Below are 22405 nucleotides of genomic sequence, written 5' to 3' on the forward strand. Positions count from 1 at the left end.
TCGGTTGTTCACTTCGTTGTTTTTCCCACTGGGCAAATACAGCCATTTCCTTCATGTATTTTATGTGATAGTCCTTACAATGGCAGTCGTACAATCATGAAATGTTTTCTGGTCTCTTCTTGACAGCAAGCTATCTTTCAAATGTCCACTTCTGATAAAACTGCCGCTTCTACAGCCTCCATGCTAGTCTCCTTCGTAGCAGCTGCTTTCAACTAAAAGGAAGCTGCTGGTTCTGAGTGTCTCAGACCAGTTGAAGAACGTCTTTTCTATTTGAACAATGGCAAGATAGATATCCATTTTGGTGACAAGGGGTTATTATTTTCAAATTAAAAGTGACTTAACCCTCCGGTTTGTTGGTACACAAGATTACACACGAGGCTGGAAAAAAAAACGGTTCAATTTCGCGACAATTTCTGCAAGCAGGAGGCTGGATTTCCACATTTGCAGGCTTTTCTTTCTGCTTTTCTAAATGCTACAAGCCGAGTTCTACTTCTGCTGTAATATCTTAGTGGCTTTGTTGCTGTCTTTACCAGTTAGGCTTTTTCTGCATGTGTGCGAAAGGCAGCTGGGGGTAAAAATAACTTCCAGAGTGGTTTTGAACGGAGGAGGTGATTTAACTTAAAGAGACAACAGTCGCGGTAACGCTGCTTGTCTAAGGAAATGAGGAGTCTGTCCTCCCTCTTGTTCAAATATTCAGTGTGAACTGTATCGCTGCTAGGCCAAGGTTCGCAGAGCGACTGAAGCTTTTTCCTCAGCAAAGTGCAAAGCAAGGTGCAGCAGTCACTGAGGATTTAGAGTTAAACAAGAAAAGTAGGTTACAATACTGTTGAGTGAAGAAGACTAACACCTACCTCTGGGCCATCACACACCGGGGTCTTTTTTGGTGCGATTTACTGAGGGTTTCTTTAAAATTTTATTTCAAATGCGTTTTGTTTGATTAGTGCTTACCTTTACAAGAAATCAACCCCGTTTTTTATTTGCTTTTTGATTATTTTCACTGCGTTTGCAGTGCCGTGAGTGCATCCGCCAGTCACCTCGGCATCGTGCGTCGGCGGTTGTTCGCAATTTGGTGCCCGTATTTGTGACGCGCCGGGTCTGTAGAGGTCTTCGCTGTTGCAGCTACAGCAGGATATTATCAACCGTTGCTGCCGCTAAATGATTCCCTCTCTTTCTGGCCACTGTTCATTGCAGCTTTAACGGCATTAGCATGCTTTCGTTTGGGCTCAATCATCGGATGAGACAGAGACATTATGCTGCGACTTGTAGTACAGCGGCACTCTGCATATTTCATTGATTCAGCTTCCTGTATGAATAATTAAAACGCTGCGAGGCGATTTCTCACTGAGAATGTATACGTGCAGCCTCGCAGGCACATGTTTAGCCGTCTCGTCCCGTTTGCACGGCTCGGCTGATGTGCGCGCTTGTAGGTTGCGCGCGTGGGTTACGCAACGTTGAAGTTCATTAAAACACACTTTGTACATTAGGAACGTGTGTTGTCGTGTCCAACAGCGTTCACATGGAAAACTCGCTCCCTTCGAGGCTTGGCATCGCTCTGAGAAAAGGAGATTAGAGGCGTTTTGAGTCAACCTAGCGAACGACCTCATGAGTTATTCAGGATGTTTTCAACCTGTGCTTTTAGTTTCATCTCAGGCTTCAAATTTTCACTCTATTTATTATGCAATTTTGACATCTTTACATTGAATCCTATCTCAAATATTACCATTCTGCAACACTGGACAGATGCAATGAATTCCCACCTTCAAGTTCTGAGACTAGCGCTTCGTTACAAAATGCAAGCGAGCCATAAATTACCTGGATCTCATTGGTTTAAATCAACCCATAGCTGGCACTGCCTTGATTTTATGCCCCCCTCTCCCCGACCAGACAAGCAGGAGCAAATGCATGAGTTATACAACACCCAAGTCTCGGTCTGTGGGTCCCTTGTGTGCTTTTAGAGTTAAGTCAGCCTTTTTGTTCTTTAATTGACACATTTTTTTACCTGCTACATTTCACTCTTTCTGACCAAGCGAATGTATAATCTAAGATGCAGCAAACTTTTAAAGAATACATCCCTTTTTTTTTATATATAGTAGCATTCACACACATACACATACACACACACATGCTTGTCAAATGGCAGATCGGATGCTGTGGCTCTAAATGTGACAGGGGTAGCGTTTAGTGGGGCGCAGTGACAGAAAGTACTATCTGCGGCTCTCTCTGCAATATCAAGCCTAGAATTATCCTCTCAGCGGAGGTCTCTGTCTCTCACTGCTCCCCATTTCTCTCAAGGAGGAATCCATGATGAAGGGGGACACTCGGCTTGAGGCAGACCTGCATTATGGCCTGGGATGACTGAAGATCATGTTATTTCCTGAGGTGATATTCAAGTGGACGCACCCCGGTTATTTTCTTTTTCCTTCTGCAAATCCTCGAAAAGCCTCTGATTTTCCTCTGTGGGAACATTTTTCTTTTACAACTGTCCATTATTTAGAAGAGAAAGGCGGTCGACACGCACCTGCCGCTTTATCTGATCCAGTGTTCAATTGCTTGTTAACACAAATAGCTAATTGGCCAATCGCACTGCAGCAACTGGATGCACGCGGACGTGCTGGAAATGACTTGCTGAAGTCCCCACCGAGCTTCAGAATGGGGATGAGAAGGGATTTAATTGAGTTTGGTTGTTGGTGCCAGATGGGCCGCTCCACTGGGACTCTCACCACCATTTCTGGGGTCTACAGAGAAATGGTCCCAAAAAGAGAAAATACCCAGTGAACGAGCAGCGGCTTGTAGGAAAAATGCCTTGATGATGTCAGGGGTCAGACTGGTTGGAGACCAGTAGGGAGGCAACAGTGAGTCAAACAACCACTTTGAAGCGGCGTGGGTGGCCACTTTATCACGCACCTGGTACTCAAAAGGTTGTTGCATGTTTGCATTCAAGAGTCCAGGTCTGCTCGAGGTTTCTTCCCACTGGGAAGTTTTACCCTGCTGCTGTCACTTCATGGTCGCTCTGGAGCCTGCAGAGCTCTTTGAGACGCCTTTGCATGTGATTTAGCACTTTACATGTATTGATTGATTGATTGATTGATAAATCGAACTGTTGAGCTGAGGTGTGTGAGCAACCCTGTGGGAGGACAACAGGGTTGTTGTGGAAACATTGATGTGCCTCAGACACTTATGCAAACCACAACTGTGCTTTGTCCTTCAGTTCCAGCTCGTATCCGAGTTCCCGCTGACGTTAGATGTGGTCCTGTGGATTTTTTTTTCGTGCTATACCTAGCGGTGCTGCTACCATAAGCCAAGGCGTCCGCTCGCATCCGATGACTCGCGCCACCTCCGACGGGTGTTTCCTCACCGTCGCTATTTTTAATTGGCTCAGAATTCCGCTCCTTGCTCCTTTTGGTCATTGGGCCGGTTAATCTTTTTCCAACTGCCACCTCCCAGCTTCGCAGCACGTTACCCTTCCTGCATGGGGTAACGTGGATCGACCGGCGACAAAAAGTTAATACAAGAGAGATCGAGAGGACGAGAGAATCGTAGTCAGCCGGAAATGAGATTGCACCATTGTACGTACCGAGAACGCGAATTATTTCAGGATTAGCTGTACAGCGCTATTACAGATTCCATGATCTTTGTCAGTCAGCGTTCAAGGTCTCTGCCTCAAGAGGTGAATTTGCAAGAGCTGTAGCTCTCTCTCATCCCACGTTTTTTTTAAAGCGCCGTGCCTGTGGGCACACGTTGCACACACAACTGGGCGTGAAAATGACAACTGTTGATGCCGGAAACCAGCAGTAAAAACCGAACGCTGCGCCCGGGGCTGCGTGTAAGACAGCGGCCTGATGTCACACGGAAAACAAGCCAGCCAAATCTCAAAACCTACAATCTGGCCCTCGAGAAAATGAAGAGACGGCGGATGGGGGGGTTGGACGGGCGGGGGGGCAGGACTGCAGATTGAACGGCGAGCGCAGACAGACGGGAAGCGGCGGAGACATAAAGCGAAAGAGGCGAAAACAGAGACGAAACGGCAGAGGGAGACCCTTCTTCCTCCTTTCTTCCCCAAAGTGCAGCCACAAGCTGTTGGCCTCAGCCTGCCAACCCGGCTCAACTTCCCAGACATATATAAGCTACACACGTGAGCGTGTGTGCATAATTCATGGGCGCAGCCAATTCAAGATCTCGAGATTACCATGACCGCTGGCACAGAAGAGGAAGAGTGGGAACAGAGGAGTTAGAGGGAGGGAGGGAGGGGGGGGGAGAGAAGAACAGAAAAAGCAAACAAATGCTACATGTGAGAAAAGATCCTGCTGAGAATTTACAATGATGTTACAGTTTGGCAGAGCGTGAACTAGTTGGTATTCACCCAACACTCACCTGTGTGTATCGGGGTGTGTTCACATGCACATCCCCACAGGCTGCCCCCCCCCTTCTCCACTCCCCCCTTCCCTCCCCTCCCCTCTCTGCTTCCCTGTCTCTTTTCAATGATCCCCTCCCTCCCTCTATTTTACTTTCAAGGAAGGGTAATCCCTCTTGTAGTTAATGTGCTGTGACATTTCATGGTACAATAGGATTTGGGAGCGACAGTGTATTCTCATGGTGGCGGGGTCCGCCTGATAACCCCCACTGTCTCGGTGATTTTTTGGACTGCGGCAACTCTCGGGCAAGTTTTTATCTCACTTTGGAAATCTAATTCTCAAGGTGAAATTGCAGCTCGCAATAACACAGACTCCAAGGTGGCTCGCTGTTATTGGTAAAACCGCACGAGCGCACACAGTCAAGCAACACCTTGAGTATGATATGTGTGATGCTATCGGGGGCATTGATTTAGCATGGAATTGTGCGGCTGGACAGGTTGAGACTGATATCAGAAAATAAAATTGTGATGTAGAGGTGTTTCGCTTGTCACAAAGACGAAACTGTGTGAGAGTATTTTGCATCTGACGAAAGTAAGAAAGAAGAAAGAAGAAGTCGGAGGGAAAAAATGTGTATTCAGAGCCCTGTGACGGAAATCTGATGGCCCAAAACGGAGTAGAAAATATATTTTTTTGATTTTAGTTCTATAAAGTCAACTGAACAAGTACCCATTGCATTTTCATTCTCTGCTTATAATAAGCCTATCTTTAAAATAAAAGGGGGATCACTTTTAAGGAGGCGGCCACATCAATACCATTGCCCCAGGTCTATTGCTCCAGGCAATAGACGACCCTGGGTCCCACACCATTTAATAATATATACATTAGGTTTTAATTTAATGACTATATGTTTGGTTTCAATATTGTTATAGATACTACATTTTAAACACAAGGTGCTTAAATCCAAGGCAGAACATTCTGCATCATTTGCTATTTATAAATATACAAAAACAAATTTAGTGAATAAAACAATTCTATAACAACATTTGATATTGACTAGAAATAATGTAAAGAAATAACACAATCCTACAGGACGTTGACATGAATTACAAAAAGAGCAAATAGCAGGTTCAGCTTTGCAGAGGACCAGATGTGAGGACTTGTTCGGGGGGGCCTTAAATGAAAATGTGCTTTTTGATTTGATTTTTCAGTGAGTGCAGCGAGTCTCAGCTGCGAATGTTTGGGAGCTCCAGAGGGTTGAAGCCGCAATGGCAAAGGTTTCATTTATTTTTATTTATTTATTTCCATTGAACGTTGCACACTCCAGGATTCAGACGTTGCCGTGATGACCAGGGTCTTGAAAGAAACTTGCTGCAGAGCATGAAAAAAACATTTGTTGTTGTTGTTGTTGCTGTGCAGCTGTGATGTAGAACATGTTAGTCACACAGCCGCAGGCGATTTATATGGGTTTGCACTGGCTTGTCGTTCTCTCCATGCCTAATAAAAAGTTAGCCTATGTGTTTTGCACGCCGCTCCCACATTCGTGAAGGTAGCTTTTCCTCGCTGAGCGACAAGAATTTTCATTTTCCCCATTAATAAACACATCACAATCATCGCCGGCCCCGAATTTGGTTTCTTGATCGTTATAATTGTGCGAGCTAAACGCTTTGATTGAGTGCTAAATAGCCAAGTGTCATTTACACCCTGACCTTTTTCCCCGGCTCATCTTTAAATCATTAAATAAATGACTTAAATTCAAATCATGCCAAAGCCCGCCATGCTACACAAACCGCCCCCACTCCCGGCTAAATGCAGATTACAACCGCGGCAAGCCGACTGTTCATCTGGCCGGCGCGAGGCGGCTCACGTCTTGTCGTCTCGATTTAGCATAAGATTTGTTGTGAGAGCGTGACACGGAGCGTGAGACGGACATAAGCTGGAGAAAGAAGTGTCACGCCCAGATTCATGAGACGGGGACTTGGCAGGCCCGCCGCTGGCCGCCACTGCCGCCGCCTCTTTGGCTGAATGTGTCGTACCTGGAGGGACCACCATGCCGCCGCCGCGCTGAAGCCAATTTAGCCGGAGCGCAGCTGCTGAGAGGCTCCCCGAGGTGTGTGTGTCTATGTGTGTTGCAGGATTAAGCCACAGCACCAATTAAAGCCTCAGACTGGTTTTAAGGGATAAATTATTAACAGCAGAAGTGACCTCTCTGGTGGCCTTCTCCTTCTCGTCCTCCTCCTCCTCCCTCGCTCCATCCTCTTTGCTGCGGTGGCGGACTCAACCCCCCCGCCCCCAATCCCCACCCACACGTCGCACGCGGTTCCTCCGCCCACCACTGCTCTGCTGTCCCTTTGGTGTCGCTACTTACCTTTGTGTTTTTCCTGTTTTTGTTGTTGTTGTTGTTGTTGTTGTTGTTGCAAAAAAACAACAAAGGAAAATCAGAATTGATAGATCTTTACATATAAATAAATAAATGTTTGGATCCTTCATCCCTTTATTCAATGCAGTGGGGACTCTGAGCTGTGCTGGAAAGGAATTAAGGGATGTAATGATACAGTCAATTTAAAACTCCTTTATGTCATCACAGACCATCCATCTATCCATCACTCATCCATCCATCCTTCCATCCATCCATCCTTCCATTTATCTATCTATCTATCCATCCATCTACCGACCCATCCATCCATCCATCATCCATGTGTCCATGCATCCACCCATCCATTCATCCATCCATCCATCTTTTCTCACCACTCACCGCAGGGTCGTGGGATTGTTTGATCCTATCCAGCTGTCTGTCTCTTCATTTTTTTGCATTTCCTTTTCACCCCAACCGGTCAGAGCAGATGGCTGCCCTCCACGTTCGGGGTCTGCTTGAAGTTTCTTGCCACTGGGGGGTTTTCCCTGGCTACTGTCGCCTCGTGCTCCTCTCTGGTTGTGAAAAGTGACTGAGTCGTTCACGATAATACCAATGAGCAATTTTCTTGTTGTTAATGAGCATAACTTAATGGCCAAAGTCATCTATTCAAAATAAAACTGAGAAGTATAAAGTACATGGTATTTTTCAGTTCACACAAAAAGGTGACGACAATAGATGATGAATGACACACAAATGCTGCCAGACAGTTGTGTAACACAAGAGGATTTAATGACTTCATGCCAATTTACCAACGTGCCTCTGTGACTAGCAGCTTTAAACCTGATTTGGCCTGAATGACTTCTGCAATTCTTCACACACAATTCACGCTCTTGACAGAGACCGTCATGCTTCAGGGTTGGGATCAGATGATCTCTTCAACTGAGGATTTTAGTGATTTTGCCAGAGGTGGTCGGCATCACGAGGGAGCTGACTTTGAACACAAACGCAACATTTTTTTTTTTTTTTCAAAAAAAACGAGTACAAACGTTATTACAAGTCATCAAAGAGAAAATTATAACAACCACTCTTGACAGCAAACAAACGTAAACAAACAAAAGCAAACATAATTCTCGTAATTCTCGCGGGACGAGATTTTATGAGAATTACGGCTTATGTGCTGCAAACCATTCAATGGTAACGGAATGGTAAAGGTAATGGAAACGCAGCTCATGTTACATCAGTGGTTCTTAGCCAGCCAGAGGAGAAGGAACTATGAAAATGTCCTGTGTAAACAAGGAGTATTTCACTACTTTTACTTCCTCTCTACCCCATCGCCTTTCATTACCTAGTTTTTGTTCTCTGCATTATTATTTCTGTTTAAAGATGCGTGCCTCCTCACCCAACACATAGTATATTGGTGCCTCCGGGAGACACGCAGGCCCGATGGCTGCCGCCTTGCATTCCCCCTCTCATTTCCCTCTCCTGTGCTCGGCGGCAGGAGCATGTTAGCCGGTAATGGATACTTTTAACCTTTTCCAGGTAATTTGATCAGGGGCTTTAAATCAATTCAAGCACATCACGGAAATGGGGCCGCTCTCGCCGTTTCAGCCGTATTGTTTAAAAGCCGGGCTAGCCACGTCTTGTTTTCTGATTTGATGAATTGCCCGACGCTCGCTCGTAAATTATGAATGTGAGCCGGGGCCTGTGCATGGCGGCGACAACAGTAGATTGAGAGCTGAAATGTGGCGCAGACCCGCGTGTTTAACGCCAAAGCTGCTCGCCGCTGCAAATTCTTGCTAATCATTTTTCTTTGTTCCTGCGAGGAAAGGTGCAGCATCCATCTGCTGCATGTAACTAGTCCAGTCGTTTATCAGTACCCAAATGCATTTACCTCTCTGCTCACCATCTAACGCTCACCTTCTATGAATTGGAAGCGTTGCTGGAGAAGGTCCCAAATGAAAATTGAAAATTCCTCCCTCATGTGAATTCTGTCTAACCCCTCGCCTGGAATAAAATAAAGATCTCTCCGAGCTCTACCTTTGCCACCGTGTCCCGTTATGGATTTCCCTCCAGAATATCCTCAGGTCATCGTCTGAACTCAGTCAGTGGGGTTCACATTCCGTTCAATACCCTCCTCCGCTCGGATTGCGACCTCCATCGCTCCCGCCGCAGTGTTTGCCCCACTCACGTTTGATGAAGGAATTTAATTAGCACAGGGTTTGGGGTGAGGGGGTGGAGGCGGACGGCCAGACATAAACGAGCGCTGGAACTAAGTGGAGTTATAAAAAAAAAATAAAAAATGGCCAGCGCTAATGAATGGTCAGTGGCCTTGAGAGCAGAAAAGGAAAAGATAAGTGTGTTTAAATCAGACGCGGTCGATGTGAAGGAGAGAGCCGTATTGAACCGAGTTAGCCACATTGGACTTGACTATTTATAGCCGTGGAGATGCGGCACATTGGCGCAGCTGGATTGTCTCCAACAGAAATTACCCGTAAATCCTGAGGTGCATTTGCAGGATTCTGCAACAGTATAGAAGGAGAAGAAGACTGGTTTTTTTTTTGTTTTGTTTTTTTACATTTCCACTTTCCTATATCCATTACTCCATATCCATTTCAATATGTCCAGAACACAGACTGAAACCTGAAATACATTTGTCTCCTGTATATTATTGGCATTCAGGCATTCATTTTTGGGAAAAAAGAATTGAAAAAGAAGTACAGGATGAATAATCTAGAAAAATCTATCTATCTTTCTATCTATCTATCTATCTATCTATCTATCTATATGATCTTTATTTGACATTAGACTTGTTTGAAGGCACCTTATTTGTGTTAAAACTCACAAGGTAAAAAAAAAAAAAAATCACCTGTGAGGCAATTAAAAGGCAACTTTTTCATTTAAATTTTTCCATTTCCATACGCATTTAAGTACATTCCGCCCTCAGTTCTCTAAATTAAATGTGTGGGCTTATGGTCAAACAGCACACACACACTCAATGAGAAACATTATTACTGCGGTTACTGCTGAACTTAAATCCTCAAAGAGACGCTGGCGTTGTTTCCTGCTCTCAGAGGTTAATATAACAGGCGGCGTGTGCGTCCCTTTGAAGTGCGTCTCTTTGACTGTGCTGCAAAGCTAAAGCTGAGCTTTCAAATATTTTTTTTCCCCCTACAAAAAAAAGTGAAAAAAAAAAAAAGTTTGTAGCGCGTAGGTGTCGCGAGACCGCCACGATATTGTGTCGCTTCATTTCAAAGGGTTTACCCGAGCACACAAAACATTCCAACAGCAATATTAACTGACACGACGTGTGCGCGTGGCAGACGAACACCGACCTGACATCATCACCTTCCGACTGGCGGATCTTTCGCCGCTCGCGATGCGGCTCCCCAACACTTGTTGTTATTGCTGAGCTGCCTCCCCCACTTAGCGTTTACATTTCTGTTACCTCACATGCCCTCCTCGCAATACAGCTGCTGCCGCGACCTGTGATATTGCTCCACTTTTCATGGAGGCGTTTTTAAGGGCAGAACCGCGCAGCGACCTGCCAAATAGCATCAGCTGAGCTGCTCGTTGTCGCCACGAGGAGATGAACCAAAACAGTGGTGCGCGGAGCGGGGGGATGGGGCAGGAAAAAAAACAAACAAACAAACAACTGCAGAGGCGTGTGCCAGTCTCGATCTTTTCAGCCTCTCATTGTCGAGGAAAAACATTATTCTGCCCGCACAATTTTTTCCCCCTATAGTCTCCATTCTTGCACCTGACACTGTATAAGCGTTCCGTCTCAGTCTTCCACGGCCTCTCATTCTGATGCTAATTTGACTCGTCTGAAAGGAAACGGCGGAGGATTGTTCCGTCTCATTCAACAAAATACTGTAAAAAGTTATTCCTGGGATTAGCGGAGGAGGGAGGTGGAGTGGTGGTGGTGGTGGTAGGAGGGAAAAAAAGGCTCCAGCGATGGATTTCCAGGGCTCTCTTGGTGTGTCCCCGCAAGCCGCCCATCTCGGCCCCCCTGTTCATATGCTAATGAGCCGTAGCGTGATTGTTTCCTCATATTTTAATCTCCCGGCGCGGTAATGGGCGGGGGGAGGGGTAGGGGGAGGGGCAGCGTGAGAGATGAAGAGGGAGAACGGGATGATAGGTCGGCAGATGAAGGGAGGGTGGAGGTTGCTGGAAACTCGGGGGGGGGGGGGGGGGATGAAGTTGCGGTAGATGAGTTGGCGGCGGCGGGGGGGGTGGTTGGGGGGCATGGTGGGCCAGGTGGGGGAGGGGGAGGGAGCGGGAGAGGGGTGGTGAAAAAAAGTTAGAGCGGAGAAACGAGGGGACAGAGGAGGGCAGGCGGGACGGCGTTATTAATATGCTAGTCGGAGACGTGGAGATGAAGGGGTGGAGAAGCTCTGCTGGGTGTTAAGCTGGAGGAAGGAATATTCCGTCCGCCCTTTAAAGGAGACATTCAGAGTTCATTAGCGGCAACAGTCGCTGTTTGAACGGTGGGCTTTCTTTAAAAGAAAGAAGAAGAAGAAAAAAAATCATGTTCAGTTATTTGAAACTTTGACAGGAAATCACTGGAAAACAATCAGCCTCTATTATAGTCTCTTCTTCTCATGCAAGTAAGTTAGTGTTAAAAAAAAAAAAAAAAAAAAAGCAATTACGGACGCGCCGCCACTCATCATCCACACACTGCAGACTGTAGAGGCTGACCAGAGGGCAGCGGGAGGAGGAGCGACGCAGACTTCCTTGAATAATCGAACGGCTCATTTGCATAAATATACATAATAAAAGAGCTTTGTGCTAAGCTCCTCTTCAATATGCATCCTACCCCCCCTCCCGTTTTTCTTTTGTGCCTCGCATGCGAGGGGTCATGCAATTAAGAGGGAAGAATGCGAAATATGATTTTTTTTTTTTGCGCAAAGTCAGAAACAAGGAGCAGAAATCACTGGTTTGGGTTCAGGCGAAAATTAGTGATTTTTCTCGGCCGTCAGTCGAGGAAAAAACAAAATAGTTGCAATGGTTTCATTAAAAAAGATTGTTTAAGATCAGAACAAATTTGGGAATTTTATTTATTAGATGTGTGCGTCAAACATCGGGCAGCAACCAAGACACTGCATTTGGACACAAGCTTTCTTATTATGATATATCCTGCTAAATATGATTTCCATTGTTTTTTTCACCCACAGTGAATTAATTCACCACATCCTCCTTTAGCTCGGCCCATCGTCTCAGAGATTTATCAATTAGTTGAGAGAATGTCTTCAATATTCCTGTCCCAGTGTCTGGGGGTGTCGGACGCTGTCAGACACACATGTCCACGTCAGATGTGCCCCACATGCTGTTGGCAGAAGCATTCAAGTAAATAAATATGCACGCCACATCTCCTGATCCTCCCTTCTCATAGGAAATAAGCCCAAATATCTCAGATACTATCAGCGGCAGATGGCATTTAGAGCCTGAAAAAAGCGACAACACGACTGGCATTAGAGATCGAAGCGTCCTAGCGCTGCTCCAGAGTCGGGGCCGCTGACTGTGTTCCTCAAGACTCTCCCAGCTCTGTGGCTTTGTGAATGTGGTTTGCTTTGGCTTTGTCTTGGAGCGCAGCGGCAGTTTATTTTATCCCCTTCGATTGACGGAACACTGGGCTCATTGTTGTGCGTGTGTTTGCGCAACGTACAAATGAAGGAGCACGGTGCAGGTGTATTTTTTGGGCTTGTCCCAATCACCATTTTAAGCACAGATGCAGGATGTAAGGTCTCTAGATCGGCAAAAGATGTTGTTGGGAACCGTGATATTTATTTATTTATATACGTATTTATTTATTTATTTATTTATAACATATGACATGTCCTTGATGGTGAACATCACCGCCGCCAAGCATTGTACAAGCAAAGCGGTGAACGGCTCCGTCAAAATAGTTGAGTTTCTGGAGCAATTTTATCATTTGATTATTTGATTATCCGGCGTTTTGCCACATTAGGAAATATATTGTCAGTGATGGTGAGCAGCTCCTGTTTGTTTGGGGACAGTAGTTCATCTCATGAGAACAAGAAGTCTTTGCAGAACCGACTCAATCGTGTTTTCAAATATTTGTCTCTCGATCGAAATCTCGTCTTTATCTGATACGAGAACATTCTTGCCTGCCGTTGACCCTTTTTTTTTCCAATATGTGGCCGGATGATGTGTGGATTCTATCACGTGCAAAGTTTATTTTAGAATTTGTGAAATCTAAAGCTGTTTGCTGATGGATTCACACATTTCCCAAGGCAAGTTGAAATTTAAATAAACAATGAATGCCCAAGTCCATAGAAAACTATATTAGGAAATAATATAAAAAAAAACATTATTGAGCAAGATCATGTTGGTGTGTGTGTTGCTTCTCTATTTTCTTCACACCGCACACAAACACAGGCACACCCCCTCCGTGCCCTCCCTGACCTTTTTGCGAAAACAGCCACAGGAATTTGCTCAGAGTTAAGCAACTCGCCACAGTTCTCCGCGCCATCTCCTTATCTCCCAGCAGGCCAGTCGGCTCCGAGGCCCGCACTGGATGTCCTCTTGGGATGTTTGTGCAACTTGTTTATGACAGCCAAAGTGTTGTTGACGCTGTTGTTTGGCGATGTTAATAAGAGAGATAAAGCAGCGGAGAACATAGCGATCCGCTGGGAAACGGCACATTCGACCTGATCTGTCAGGGAGACAAACAACGAAAAGGTCATGTAGGAAAGAGACTTGGGAAGTAATGGGGAGTGTGTGTGTGTGTGTGTGTGTGTGTGTGTGTGTGTGTGTGTGTGTGTGTGTGTGAGAGAGACAAACAAAAGTCAAAATTTTATGACTGTTGGTGTATTGGTATTGGTATTTACCAATCAGTATGGGTACTTTCTTCAGAAAAGGAAAAAAAAAACAAAATTTTGGTTACTAGCCAGAAATTATTGGATCTTATATGGAACTTTTACAGAGTCTTTTGTGTGTATCATTGTCCACATGGTTAAGAGCCATTATAAAGTGTTTGTAAATGGGTGGAAAAGCTGGAGGGTAATTGGATGAACAATCTGTCACTTCTGTCAGTCACATTGAAGCAGACTGATCAGAGTAGTGACGGCTACTGCCCAAGTCGCTAAGAATGGAGCTTATATGGATGAAGTAGATATAAAGAAATAGAAAATAAAATATTTATAGACTGAGAAGGAACAAACATTGTATTGTCTCTTGGATTATTTTACAAGTTATGTACACAATATTGACATAAGTGTTTTATTGCACCTTTATGAAACGTAAGTGTGTGAGAAGATGATTCTGACTGAGTTGTGGAATGACCTGCGGTAGCGCTCCTCTGTTGCTGTTGTTGCATTGTTTTGCGTCGATGACTATGAGTGCTTAGAGGCGTGATTGGTAGCCGCAGCTCGGCTCAGTCTTTGGTGACCAAGAAGTTCAAGTCTGCATCGATTGTCCGGCAGCAGCGGCTGAAACTCGAAGGGTCTTCCTGAAAATCTGTGCTCACAGCTGCAGAGCTGGGCTTGATGGGAACCCAACCTCCCTCTCTTAAGGGGTTTCTTTTCACTCTGATGACCTCAGTATGATCTTAATAGGATGACGAAACCTGCAGGCAACGTTTTTAGAAAAGAACAAATTATTTACGCAAGATATGCACACAAAAACCGAACTGAAAACTTTCACAACTTAGAAAAACAACCTATTTTTTTTTTTTTTTTTTTAGCACTGGGTTAAAAGTCACTTCTAAATGATTTCTCTTTTATCTATCTGCTTGCGTTAAATAACCCAGTCCTAATGGTTGTTAGTCAAGGTGTATTTAAGAAGATGTATTTAGATAGCATTAGTGGAACAGATAGATCCTCTCCAAACGTCTTTAACCTAATGAGTATGCCGACACTTCAGCTCTTTGCAACTTAATTGTCAGTTCATGAACTGATAATTAAACAGACTTTATGTAAAGGGCTTAAACGTAAGTAAACTCAATCCTTTTCCCGGAACTTCTCTTGGAATGAGCGGCGCGCTGGAGCGATTCTGTTAAATAACTTTGAGTTGGGATTTCCCCAGACATGTTATTTACCCTCCAGTCGAGGACGCGCTGCTCTTGAAATGAGGTTGTACAGCCTAAAGTTCAGTGAGGAGTCACAGTCTTTGAGTTCCCAGGCAGGGATATGAAATGGAGGGCCCCCCAAAGGCAGATTTCCTACTTTTACCTCTGTAGGCTGCGCTCTAATTAAATCAGACAACACACAGAACGCACATAAAGCTTAGCGCTTTGTCTTCAATTAAGATAGCTGCAAAAGAAAAAAAAAAAAAAAGGCTATTTATCGAGTTGCCATATTTCCTTCCCCGTCCTGCTCCTAGCAGAAACACCGAACCATCGGGACTGCAGCGGATAGTCTGCATTTCCGTTTTTCCTTTTTTTTTTGCGTATTCCTAAATAGACGATTTGTTGTTCCCTTTTCCTGATGGAAGCCACGACCCTGACTTATTTTAGCCGCTCGTGTACTCTCCAAACGGAGACGGCGCACGGCGAGACGTGTCCGCCGTCCTGATGCATTCATGCGCTCTTCCTCATGCGCTTCCGCTGCTGTGTTTTTGGAGACGCACACAGTAAAGGCCTCCGACCCCCCAATCCCCCCACCCCCCTCCCCCAAAAATAGCCACATTCTTTCCTCTGTGTTTCAGGAAGCATCGCAAGGGTCCGGAACCAGCCGCTCTCCCGAGTTCCATCCTCTTCCCCTTGTCATTTCTCACTCGCTTCCCCTTTTTCACACGATCCCTTGTTTGGCATCCCTCTATTCTTCTTGCTCCTTTCCTCCTCGTCTCCAGCCCTGGTTCTTTATTCCTTCCTTTCACCCAAAGTTCACCTCTCACAGGGACTCCCTCTACAACCGCTCTGCTTCTTTTCCCGTACACAATCAGCCTCTTCAGCCTTCCCTTTATAATGAACCTCCACTAAACACACACACATACACACACGAGTGCGCACGCACGCACACACACACACACACACACACACACACACACGGTACGTCTTTGAATTAATGCTATTTATAAGAGCAGGGACCATTGTCCTTTTATCATTTTGAATGCGCAGGAAGGAGCAGGGCTGCACATTTTAAAATGTATAGACCCGTTAATGCAGCAGATCGATGCGGCCGCTGTTGGCTGTAACTCCCCTGCAGTAATGGAGGCACCCTGACCTTAACAAGGTCACCGAGCTCTGGACAGAATGGAATTGTGATTGAAAGTTTAAGTCTGCTTTCGGGGGTGGGGCGGGTGGCGGTTAGTAGTTGAAAGCCATTTTCTGAGCTTTACAGTAGCCACAGGAAAAAGTATCGAAGCCATCAACGGGAAAGAGGTCTGCGTGTCAATTTGAATACGAGCTGCTTTACAGTGATCTGAGTGAGTGCACAGCGCACGCTGGTCTGAGTGGTCAACACGCATTAAAGGGCAGTCACTTAGAGAAAAATCATGTGACAATGTGAGTCGACACAAAACAACTGACCCCAGAATTTAAATTGAATTTTCTCTTAGGTTGCGTTAGAAAGTCAGATTGATTTCTTCTTTGAGCAGCGCTGCATATTTACCATAATCGCTATTGAAAGAATATGTGCTTTCATTTTACCTAGCTTGTGCATGTGTGCCGCAAGAAATATACACATACACATTTAAGTATGTATGTGTGTGAGTGTTAACGATACAGATGAGCTTGGAACGAAGCAGTGCAGTGGTTAATTTCCAGAGTGGGGTTGGGTTTTTTGGAGCACACACTTCCTGGCAAAGCAAATCTAATTTTATTATTACTGGGGAGGACACTGGAAGACAAGGGACATATTATCGTTAGAAAAATTGAAAAGGGAAATTGCGTCAATATGGGACGTTAAAGGGAAAATGTCACTCGAAATGAATTATGTTACTGTTGTTATTTTGTTACTAGGGGTTTTCCTCTTGATTGGAACAGAATAAACATTGACGACTAGCGAAACTGCCGCGCAGCAAGCCTCGACCAAGCCTCTGTTAGAAATTAACATTTCATTAATTGTCGTTGTTGTCGCCTTGGCGATAAGTGTGTTGAACTGTGTCAGGATCCCGTGAAATATATTCTCATCAGACAGTCTGCAGCATTTTACACTGCGACAATGCTCAGCAGCAGCAGCAGCATCAGGTTGTGCTGCAGCTTACAGATCTGACAGTGCATGAAACTTGCAAACACCCGGCCACAGTTTTTTTTTTTTTTTTCTATTTATTATTATTCTTATATGCGCGACAGTTTGAGTCGCTGAGACGCTCTGAGTTTTCCTATTTTTTTATTTATGCGAGAGCTGTTCCACTGTATGAAGTGTGTCAACATTACCAGCTGAGAGGGAACCTTCAGTCCAAACACACCGGCTGCAGGCTAATCCTTAAAAGAGGCGACGCCACAATGGAATGACGGGAGTTGGAGGGGAAGAGCCATTGAGCGAGCGTGTGGGAAGTGGAAGCGTGGAGGTGAAAAGAGCGCGAGATTGAGCGGTGGCGGAGTCGAATTTGACAGTGAGCGAGGAAGGGAGGGAGGGGTGAGGGAGAGGGGGGTGGGGGCGGTGGCGGCGGGGGGTTGGTTGCCAACGAGGAAGAGGGATTTCAGTGTTTCAAAGGATTTCCCTATCACAGCCGCTGACACATTACATACACAGCTCACTATCAGCCGGACCCTGACAGCTGCACAAATTGGCTGAAAGAGGTTTCCTGGGGTAGGGCCTTTGATCGGGCGTGGGCGTGTTCGTGTGTGTCGCGTCGCGTTGTGTCAGCAGATAAGGAGGGAAGGAGAGATACCGGCACGTTTCTGCACAGGTTTGTGCGCGTGTGTGTTTGTGTGTGTGTGTAAAGTCGGGGGAGGGAGGAGGCCCCTCTGTGTTTCAAGATGAACGCGCACCAAAGTGACAGTGGGAGAGTGACTTAGTGAATAAACAGCACCAGTGTGTGCGCGCTTGTGTATTTTGGAAGCGAACACATTGTGTTTATCGTCATCGTGCCTCATCTGCAACGTTTCTCATCCGCGGTGAGTCACAGTGTTTATTCTCATTATTGAGGCCTGTGGTTCATTTTTTTTTTTCCCGGTGCCTGACACATCGCTTTAAACAAGTAACCAGTGATCATACACACGCACACACACACACACACACACACGCTGACCCAGAACCTGAACCTGGCTCATCCATTTTGCCAAACTCCATTAGAAAGCATTTTTTAGTCAGTCCTATGGCTCCATTGCCAGTCGGCTAGTTTTTTTTTAGATACAAGGAACCGAGGAAGGACTAGTTGCTGGTATTACAAATGCCCAGTAGGACAGTCTTGGCTGCTTTAGACCCATGAGTCCACTTCAATGTGATAGACAGAAGGATTGTCTAATCACCATCCTAGTTACCCCCTTTCCAAGCACTTTCTGGGCTCTTTACCAGGTGGATGCATGAGATAAATGCAAAGGGAATGACTTACATGTGTTAATTTAGGGTTTAAAATCATACATATTTTAAATCTTAAGTTATCTTCCATTCTTTTTCACTTACAATGAGCAATGGGTTTTAATTTTTTCTTTCTCTAAGTGAAAAATAAAACTCATGGCTGCAGGCTCCCGCGGGGATGGTGTTGGATATTCATCATGCTCTACCTCTGGCACAGCAGCAGCTTGATATACAGTATTCTTTTTTTTCCCTAAGCTCAATGCAGTACATCTTCACAGCGCTGGCAGCAACATTCGCTTTGCTGTTTTAAAATAGCGCAGGGAGGCTGCAGCAGTGGGATTGCATTGCTGTAAGGGATAGGTGAGACAACGACTCATGACCCAGGACTTCCTGTTAGAAAAGCAGAGTGATACTTCTGAAGGCTTATCAGATGCCAACGCTAAAGAATGCGGCTGGACAAGGAAGCATAACTGATAAATATTCATGGTCAAGATAGGTTTTGTTTGACTAACAAAGTTGTTTTGCTAGTGCGGCGTTGATAAATTAAAGAGGATAAAATAGCTGCTTTGTTTTGGTCATGTCATTAGCAGCTGACATACGTTCAAAAAACACCCCTGTTCAACCCTGTGCCCCAGTAGGTCACCGACCCAAACTAGTTATTTTCTATTATCAAATTTGTTGCATATTTCTCGGCAATCTATCATTTAATTAGCCCTCAAGCTGTTTGAGTTCAGATGTTTAAAATACATCTTATAAAATAATAGTGGTTGATTACCTGAGAGCCCCGGGTGTCGTATTTCAGAATAGATTTCCAAAAGGGTTGAAATTGACAAAACCATTTCAAAAAGTTAAGATACACTCAGATACACTCGCAAAAAAAAAAAAAAAAACGCTTTGCGACGCGTCAGGAAAACCTGAAGATGATTCATCTACTCCTGGTCATTTTTGGCTTTTTTTTTTTTTTTTTTAACAATTTCATTTGCATGCATTTTTTCACATCTTTATTGGCAGTGCCCATAAAATTTAATATATGCCATTACCCCCCCAACCACCCTCTCCTTTTTTCTGCAAATATCCGCTCTGCACTGTTTTCCGCCGTATTGTTGAGGCTAATCCCGGGCAGTGGCGGTGTGCGTCGGCCCGTTAATAACGGCGCTCGGCGGGCGGCACCTCCCCGTAATGCACGTCTGCCGTGAATACGCTCAACGCTGTTAGCGCTATCTGCCAAGCGAGGCGAAGTACAGGTAATGGATTAATATCACAGCTCCGGCGCCACATCCCAGTGTGGTGACAACCTGTCATTATCTCAAACACAAACTCGCTCCCGCACACACCCACTTTCTCGCTCGCTCGCACGCACGCACACACACACACACACGCACGCACGCACGCACACACACACGCACACACACACAGCTTCGCACAACCTTGTTAGTGCACATGCTTGCGCGCCAGCGGACAGGCAAACACACCTCCCCACTTCTTTCACCCTTTGTCACTTGCCTCTCCTGCTGATTGCGGCGGTGCAGACCAGAGGCTGGCCTGTCATTATGGAATAATTGTACTCTTAGGCAGCGCCTGCACCAAACCCCCGACACTGCGACTGCGCCCCACTGTCATTCTCTCGAGAAAGAGACCCGCCGTGGTCTCGGTGTGGCAAGTCGTCCTCGCCGACTTATCCGCCACTTCTCTTCCTCGCCGCCACCGACCGCGTCACGCCGTGGCTGCCAATCACGTGTCTCCACCGTCTGACACAATGGGGGAGCCTGTTTTATTAAATCACACGCAGGGATAGATGGATTATAAGAAGTCGATACTGAGCTGGCAATAGGGCGGCGCGGCAATAGTTTTTTCCCCAGTGGCTACTCAAGGTACTGCAGCCAGAAAATAACATGCGGCCCGAAAAGCATTTTTCAAAAGAGACCGCAGTACAAAATAACAAAACGCCTGTAAACCCACTGACAGGATGACTGCGACCTGAAATGCGGTTTACAATAACATTTTCAGTTGTAAATTTCTAAGTCATGGACCCAGCGTGACATCACGGTGTCGTACGTGCTGTGCCTCGTTCTAATTGGCTGATGTATCACTCGCGTTAAAGAGGCCTGATTGGAAGTGACACTACTGTGCATGCCCATATGGGCCGCATTGTGAGGAAGAAACCCGGAACCCAAAACTTTTGGGCTTGTTGAGCAACTCCATTGAAATGAATGGACCGCCATATTGGACGCAGGGGGGCGGCTTGATCACACCAGACCCCTTTTGCACAGCATAGTCGTTGCTGACACTGCCCACCTTCAACACAGATTTGCCCCTTTTTATGAATCAAATAATAGCTCCTGACAAAGCTTAATTGATTTGAAACGATAATTATGTTGTATAAAGTCCCCGCGGCAAAAGTCTGCTGCAAGTGATTTTTTTTAATGTGACAGAAACATCCTGCTACGCAGAGTTTAACCAGCTCCAATTTAAGGCGACTGCAATAACTGAATATGCAAAATCATCAGGAGAAAAAAGAAGAGTCAGTCATAATGCACGGGAAAAAACCTCGACAAAGACGCTGGAAAGGCACTGGCGGGAGGTTAGTCTGGAAATATGGCGAGTGAAAGTGCTCTGCTCGGGGGTGAATAGTACGGTCAACGCGATTGGTCATGGTTAGCAGGATGTCACCCCGGCCTGAAAGGAGGCCGGCCGAAGGCACCTCGGTGTCGTTGTCCTCCTCGCTGTGCGTCATCGCAGAACAGCTGAACTGTTAGAGGAAATGAAGACCAGCGTGGCATGACTCGGCACAACCAAAAATGCCTGGAGGAAAATCCTCACCGATTTTTTTTTTTCTTCTTTCATTGAACCACTGCAGCTAACGAGCGAGGGAGGGGGGGTAAAAAAAATCAAGAAATTAGACAGTCTGGGTTTGTTTACTTCCTCTGCACTGTTTGTCTAAAAGGCCATGAACAGTGAGGGGTGAGTGTTCTTGCAACAAAACAAAAAAAAAATGATCAGTAGCAAACACTCATTAATCCTTGCACTGCCCTTCCTCTCAGCCAGAAATGGTCAGCTTGTTACCGCGCACACTCAGCAATGAACTGTGTAATTGGAGGGTGCAAGCAGACAAGAAATGTTTAAGCAAGTTTAGGGTCATTAAGGACCTCTTTATGGCTCGTTTTGACACCCAGTTTTATACACTGGTTAAATTAAAATGGAATATGGGTCACAGCAATACAAAGACCTGTTAACCTGGAACACCAGATGTGTCCCTTGTGTCCACCTGGTGAAGATGGAAGGCATAAGTAAGTGCGAGTAAAAACTTGGAGGTGACTCAACAATTCCTCTGTCAATCACATTGACTGGACCAATCTGATGATACCAGAGGTTTCTAATTGGACTTGCTATGTGTCTACATATTTGACTCTTGCCAGAGTAAATTGAATCATCTTCTCAACCAATGAATAGATTTGTTATCAGTCTTTGTTCTTCTTTGTTGCTGCTGCTGCACCAAGGCTGGGAGTCTCCTCTTTATCTGCTTTGTCTTCTATTGGCACTTATAAGCCCAGCAAGCAGCAGTTGGTTTCTGCTTTTGTCATAAGGAAGCTGATTGGTTATAGAGTCTGTGGTAGATTAAGACCAACTGAAAAGCCTGTTCCATCCGAGGCTGCCAAGATACATGCACTGGATTAGGGCGAGGATAAGGTTATCAACGTGGTCATATTCATTAACATATATACTCTTCTTTCATTTCATTTTTTTTCTTTGTGCAAAAGACGCACTTGAACATTTTGGGTGTGGAGCAGGAAGAGGCATAATGGGAAGTTTCTTTCCTGCATTATTACAACAGTCTCAAGCTTTTACCCCTCGAATTGTGCAAGACCTAAATATCGCAATAAAAAACTGGTAATGGATATGGCTAAAAGGTTTTTACGCTCTCGTGAGGGTTTTTTTCAGACCTATCAATATAGAGGTATATCGCATTTACACGTCACTGGACGTGACGTACGGGGTCACGTGACCAATTCACTTCAAGTGAAAATGGCGCCTTGTGTTTGGACGGAGGAGGAGAAAAAACGAGCATGAACAAAGAAAAGCGAACGGAATTGTCGTAAAATCTCAATTTTGCGAGAATTTCAGCTGATGCGCTTCGCACCATTCAATGGAAACACCTGCAAATCGCAATTGTGCTTTGTCGAAATATTAGACATATCACTTTTATTTTGGGAAAAACAGCTACTTATTTACTTATTTTGGAAATACAGCTACTGTTGCCTAAAAACAAAAGTGTG

General features: G+C 45.3%; 1 protein-coding gene across 6 annotated transcripts in view; it reads left to right on the top strand.

Annotated features, from left to right (window-relative positions):
• Nucleotides 1-22405, top strand: part of LOC142879305 (RNA-binding motif, single-stranded-interacting protein 3-like) — a 127442-nt gene that overhangs the window by 16291 nt on the left and 88746 nt on the right. The gene's annotated exons all lie outside the window — the stretch shown is intronic.

The sequence above is a fragment of the Nelusetta ayraudi genome, unplaced genomic scaffold (assembly GCF_046127955.1).
Source record: "Nelusetta ayraudi isolate G7.1 ecotype Tasmania unplaced genomic scaffold, CSIRO-AGI_Nayr_v1 ptg000136l, whole genome shotgun sequence".
In the NCBI taxonomy this organism is placed as follows: domain Eukaryota; kingdom Metazoa; phylum Chordata; class Actinopteri; order Tetraodontiformes; family Monacanthidae; genus Nelusetta; species Nelusetta ayraudi.